Source organism: Peromyscus eremicus, chromosome 14, assembly GCF_949786415.1.
Source record: "Peromyscus eremicus chromosome 14, PerEre_H2_v1, whole genome shotgun sequence".
NCBI lineage: Eukaryota > Metazoa > Chordata > Mammalia > Rodentia > Cricetidae > Peromyscus > Peromyscus eremicus.
Genome location: NC_081430.1, coordinates 19,376,617 through 19,383,961, shown reverse-complemented (window position 1 = coordinate 19,383,961; position 7,345 = coordinate 19,376,617).

The window sequence follows — 7,345 nt, the reverse complement described above, 5'->3', positions numbered from 1 at the left end:
TCTAGATTTTGATTTAGTTTTATTGTTGAGTTTGACATTTGCTGGGGCTAAATGTTTTCTTAATTGTGTACACTTTAAATGCCAAGTTTTTCATGTTTTCACATCAAATTCATCCTTTTGTAATTTGCCTTCTCTGAGTTGACCAATAAAAGCAAAAAAAATTAATGAAATATTTAAAATCCTAATCACCAAGACTATTTTAGTTCTTATAGAATTTTGCCTTAATCTTCAAGGGTCGTATTTTGTAAACTGTAGGGTATCATATCTCTGAGCGATGAAAATACATCTTTTCTTCAGGATGACAGTTCTCTGCTTACCTCTTTATGGTGGAAGGAATTTTGCTGTCAGCTTGAAATGTTTTATATGTAAGTCCTCCTGTCCTTTGAACCAGTAATTCTGAAGTAGTACGTTTTAAACAAATGGCATGTTCAATTAAACAACTGCTTCACTCTAACTAAGAAGGAATATGATTGTCAACTTAATAACAAACCATATGACTAGTATGTATAAAGAACATTTTAACTCAGCAAGAAAATAAGATTACACTAATTTCATATTGAGACACAGAATAAGAATGGGAACAAAATATTTAAATTGTTGTCTTTGGGGTATCAACAATAGTTTTCTTTTAAAGTTTAAAAGTAATATGCTACTATTTTTAAAATATTAGCTTACATTAAAAATTTTTTTATTAAACAACTGATCTATCAGTAAAGCTCATTTAAAAATCAATTCACAGTGACTGGAGTGATGGCTCAGTGGGTGAAAATGCTTGGCATATAAAGTGACTTGTGTTCAAATCTCCCAAACCCACACAAAAGCCAGACATGATATATATATTTCTAAGCACAAACATTTCTAATCTCAGGACTCCTGTGGGAAAATGGGAGGCCAGAGGAAAATCCCCAAAAGCTCCTTCTCCAGACAGTGTAAGCAGGCGTGAACCAGAAAAAGACCCTGTTCCAAAGAAGGTGGAAGGTGAGGACCAATACCCAATATTGTCCTGTAACCTCCACATAGCTGCTGTAGCATGAATATACCCACATTCACATACTTCAGTGATCACACACACACACATACACACACACACACACACACACACACACACAGAGTATGCCACACGTATACATACACAATCAGCACCATACTATAATACTGAAAGCTCATCTTAAATATAAACATTGTAAGCTAACTAGGAGACTCGTTTTACTTTTGTGTATGTCCCTGAGTTTTTCAAATCTATAAGTTAACAATTCTAAAGCATGATTGCTCAATTCCGAGGAGAAACTACAGTGATGGAAATTCAGTTGAATAATTAAGCATGCTATAATGTACCTGGTTAAATGCCTGTATGTCTAATACATGTATATTTAACTAGGTAATACACGTGATTGTTTGAAAACCAAGAATTTATTTTATCTTTAAACTTCAAAACACAAAATAATAGGTTTGCTGTAATCATTCAAAAGCATTATGCTGAAGGTCAACTCATTTGTAGCTACAAAAAAAATCAAAAGTTAGAGTGTGACCTAATCAAAGGCATAAGCTGTTTGTGAAAATACGAATTGTTATCCTAATTATCTCTATTTGTGTTTGTTTAGTTAGATAAACAGATGAAACATTTTTCATCCAGATGTGACGATCTCAATGCTGTCATTTACCTTTCAAGGATCATAGAGTTTTGCTTTTAACACATTCCCCGGAGTACCTACATGTTTTCATTATGAGCCAGTAGTTGAGAAAACATGTCAGATGTTAAATTCAAAATCCACCATGCAGGAAACATGCAGAAATTTAACAACTGTTTTTGGAAGAAATGACTTCAGTCAGCTTACATAAAATCTTAAATGATTTGCCAATAAACTTTAATTAGCATTTACATTGCATTCAGTTTCAAATACTAAATGGTTTCTGCTTAACAATTTATTGTCAAAATGCATTAGCCTGAGGCTAAAATAGCTATGTCCTGTAATATAAAGAAGTTTAGGAATGAAAGTGTAGATTTTGTAATGACAATCAGGGTATAAAACAACAGGAATAAAACCATTTGTCTTTAGCACTTAAATACTATCCATATGCAATACCTTACAAGAAATTGAAGACATAAAATGAGGTGTTTAATGTAATAACTTCTTACATGGCTGTTCAGTGATGTGCGCAGCCACATAGACTGTAAATGTTAACATTATCAGAATCACAGTCAATTCTGTACATGAAAATAAAATATATAGGAGGAGTGCAAAGGTTAAAAGATTTCAAACTGTTTTCTCATTAAATGATTCTACTTTGAGGATTATTAGTTTTAATAGCAAGAAAATTATTTATTTAATATAAAAAATGAAAAAGACACAGTGATTGAAAATTTAAAAAGGAGTTCATAATGTGTAGTGCCAAAAATAATTCATCTTACTTCTTATATGAGTTCCTACTTAATGTATTTTCACATAATGAACTAGTATAAAAGATTATTTCTACTTTTTATTGCTGTGCTTTTTGACATGGGGGTCTCGCTGTGTAGATTTGGCTATCTTAAAACTTTCAATGCAGACCATACGACCTCAAACTCAGAGACTCACCTGACTCTGCCTCCAGAGTACACCACTACCCCTGGTTCTTTGTATATTTACTTATTTATTTATTCTGTGTTGATAGACAGGTTCTTGCTATGTAACCTAGGCTAGTCTCAAAGTTATGATCCTCCTGCCTCAGCCCCTCGAGTACTAACACTGTATGTGCCACTGTACTGGTTCTGATTTCTACCTTTTTAATTTTCCTTTTTCTCTGACACAGTTGTTCAGTTTAACATTATATGTCAACAATTATAGAGCTGATGCATTTGAGATTATTTACTTTTTGATTTTTGTTTAGTAGTGGTAGGCATTAGGCTAACACAAAAAACAAAATTGTATGCTATTTGAACTCTAACCTTCTTTAATTTGCAAACAGACAATTGTATGACAAATTCTAAAATACACAAAAGTACCTAGAAGGTCATACATACTTCATATATAAATTATTGATTAGTACAAAAACAAGTATAGCGTAACATATACTCATCTAAGAATGTCAGTGTTAAACCAAGATGGTGGCACATGCCTCTAATGCCAACCCTTGAGAGATGGAGAGTGGGATTAGGGGTTCAAATCCACCCTAGACTACACAGGGAGCTCAAGGTTGGCCTAAGCAACATGAAACCTTGCCTTAAAAAACATCAGCCTTTGACTTTACCTCATAACTAAATAGACACTTAAGAATGCATTGTAATGAGTATCAGAAATGTTTCATTTGATTAACCATAGGTAGAAGACAGATTTGGTCAGTTCTTATGTGGCTCTCCTAGTCTCCCTTTCACCTCTGAAACACGGCTTCTGGGATGGCTGTCTCTGGTGGTGTCATCAATGTGTTCAATAACAGAAAAGTGAGTAAATTGTCAGCTCCAGAGGAAGTGAAGATGTAAGAAGGCACTGCCTGTCTGCCTGAGTGAGGGCAGACACACCATCCTGAAGGAGGGCAACCAGACCCTAACAGGCAATGTTGAACAAAATGATGACTGCTACCCATCATTGTCAAGATGCAGCCAGATAAGAACTATTGCCATGATGTAACCTGCTGAGACCCAGCAGGGGGACAGGAGGACCCAGTGTTCACCTCTAGGCTCCTGAGAGTGAACCCTTTAAGAACAAAATGATCTTGCCAGCTCCAATAATTCCATCAAAAAGAAGCTGACATGTATCAAACCTGAAGTAAAAGCAAACTGTTGGAGGAGGCCAAGGACCACTGCATTCTGGCAGAAAAACTCACCAGCCATGCTGTCATCTTCCTGAGTGGCAAGAATTTATTAGCTGCCTCTAGTCCCTTCCTGGAGCATCTAGCAGTTACCAGACATGCTCTTGGGTGTTGCAGGTTGTCACTTTCCTGCCAAATTTAGGAGTGACTGAGGGGATCCCAGCAAGGGAAGGGCAGCCCCATCACCCCAGTTGTCAAATGCACCACCACTCTGTGGATGGGGCCCTCTTTCCCCAATCCCTGATACTTCTGCCTTTACCAAACTGCTTCTGATCTTCTGATTGCTCTTGGGTGAAAAGCAGACCAAGTCCTCCATCCTGTGCATCTAGTTGGAGAGGGACTGTGTTTTTATGTCATCCCTATTCCCAATTTATCCTTCCCCATCTATCCCTCTCAATCCCATGCTGCAACATTCCAGACAAAATAGTGACTCTGCTTGTCTGTTTAGTTTTGTGTATAAATGGAGTGTTGTGTAAACAACCTTCCCTGGTCAGCCTTCCCTTTCCCTTGGTCTAGGCCACACAACGGAGAAAAAGAAATCGCCAAGGGAACTTTGATTTAAAAGGCAAAAGTAAACTCCTAAGGACAATTAATAAAACAAGATATAAAAAATTAAAATCTAATACTCTTTTTGCATATTCATATTGGAAGAAAGTAAGTATAACAGTTAATTCTCACAAAATAATATCAATATAATTGAAACCACCCTTAGTGGAAAGAAACTGAGTAAAATGTAGTCCGTCGGTGGAACGCTGGTATTAGTGTGAGTGTCACATGCAATTTGTTCTGTAAAGTACACAACCAGCAAGATATTTGACTCCGTTTCCTTGACCATGATGAACAAACACTGCCATAGAAACTTTAAAGAGGTCTTTAATTTGGATAGAACCTTCACATGTACTGCTCAGTAGATTCTAATACTAGAAACTCTCTCACCATCAAATGGAACCTGTTAAAACAGTCATATTTTGGAATATCATAGCAAAGCTTACACTGTGTGTAAAGTTTATCATCACAACAATTTTTCATAGAAAAAAATTCTTAAATCTAAGGTTGTCAATCCACTTCTCTTTGAGTTTTTTAGTCACTTAGAAACAGCAGCTAAGCATGAAAAAAAATCTCTTAAAAGCTTTTGCTTTTACAGTTCATCCCAACAAGACAATTTGCTATTTACTTGTTTTACAGTTAATCTCCATGCTAAATCTGAAAGTGCATTCTCAGTAACAACTAGAATGGAAGAACATTGGGATAATAGCACGAGACGATAAGAGCAAGGAAAACGCTCATTTGAGTATATAATCTCTTTCACATATATGAGCTTTAAGTTGAAAGCTTAAAGGTTAAAGGCTTCACAAAAACTTACCAAAGAGGATTTGTATAAAACAAAAACTTACCAAAAGGACAGGAAGCCTTTCTAGACTCCAATCCCTATAGGCAAGCACTTTCTAACAGGAACCATATGCCTCTATAAAATTAAATAAATATTAATTTTTAGCTTAGTATTTGGTACAATTTTTAGCTAGCTGATAGGAAAATAAAGAACAATGTTCAAATGTAGTTAGTGGCCACCCTCAGTTAATTGGCAAAACAGAAATACTAGGCATTTATTTTTCTCTCCTAAATACATAACTAAATAACATACTGATGCTTTCCCTACTGTTAAATTTGACAACGTGAATTATTGTAGACTTATGGATTAAAGAATTATTTCAAAGAATCCTGAGTATACTTTCTATACTCTATCCAGTGGTGATTATGCAGAATAAAGATGCATGGTAGAACCAGTCCTAGGATCCTAGAGGATTGACTAGTGCTGCATAAAGACCTACTCCCCCTCTCCATTTGTTCTGATAGGATTAAACATGTAAGGTTGTGGGGAAACATATAAAAACACTTATTCAGTAATTTATTGCACCAGTGTTATGAATAATAAAGATTCATGAGATGAAATTACATTTAGAATTTCAGAATAAAGCAAATGAGGTAACTGAATGGGATGTAAAAATCAGGTAAGAATTTCTAGAAACTCTATGGTCTAAAGTATTCAGTTGCTACTGGCCAATGTCTTGCTTCTGCAATTATATCCTGAATTTCTACCATCTTATTGTGACTTTAATTTTACTTAAGTACTTAAATGATTATTTTCTACTCATTTACTTTTGGGCTTTTTAGACTTGTTGTGTGGCTTATAGTTCACACTGTAACGTTTCTATACATGTGTATAATATGTGGTAACCAGATCACAGTAACGTTTCTATACATGTATATAATGTGTGGTAATCAAATCACTGTAACGTTTCTATACATGTATATAATGTGTGGTAACCAGATCACAGTAGTTGGCATATCCATCACCTCCACATTTATCATTTCCTTGTGTTAATAACATCCCAAACCTACCAGTTCTTTCAAAGGATTTTATTAATTAATTGTTGATAATCACATTACACTGTGGTGCTATAGAATATTAGAAATTGTTCTCCAGTCCGATAGTCTCCATGAACACATCCTCTCCTCATTTCCTGCCCACACTCTTACCAGCCTCTGCCAGCCAATGGTCTACTTTCATGAGATCCACTTTTTAGTTTCCACATATAAGTGAGAAAATGCAGAATTTATCCTTTAGGGCCTGGCATTTGACTTAACATCTTCCAGTTCTAGCCATAATACTGTAAACAGAATTTTCATTGAGTACAGCAAACATATTCATATGGTTTGCGTGTGTGTTTATACCACATTATCTTCACCACTCATTCACCAATGAGTTCCTAGTCTTGTACCAAATATTGGGTATTATAATGTTGCCATGAATATGTAAGTACAGATACTTCTTTAACACACTCACTGGCCTCAGCTCCTTTAGATATCTACCAGTAATAAGATTTGGGGATAATATGACAGCTCTATGTCTAGTTTCCCTCTGGAATTCCCCTGCTGTACTTGTTTTCATCTCCACCAACAGCAAAAGTTCTCCTTTCTCTGACTTCTTACTAGAATTTATGTTGTGCCTTTTAATAGAAGACTGTTTAACTGAGGTAAAACGATATCTCATAGTCGGTTTAAATTGTATATCCTAGTATACATTGTGCATACTGCTAGGTAGTTTGTGCCATTTACATAATTTAATTTCCTATATGACAATTTTAACATAATAACCTCATTTACAGATGAAGTTGATGTGTATACTTAAGGTGATCTCATAGCTAGTAAGCTACTGAACAGCAAATCCAGCATTTAAGTGGCCTTCCCTTCATGCTCATATTTTAAATGCACAATATTGCATTATAGGAAACATTTGGTCCCATCAAATTACTATTTGCAGACTGATAATTTACTTCAAGTACTCTCCTTCACACATAGAAGCATGCGATTGTGAATGTTTTCTATCAAAGGTAGACAGCAGTGGCTGGACATGACAGGTACAATTTTGGATCAGCCTGTCACACTGGAAAATTTACAATGACTTTTATGGGCATACCAAAGTTTTATCCCTCACCCACATCAAATATAGAGATATAGTAAAGAAGTTATTTTACTGTAGTCAAGAAATATTTTGACT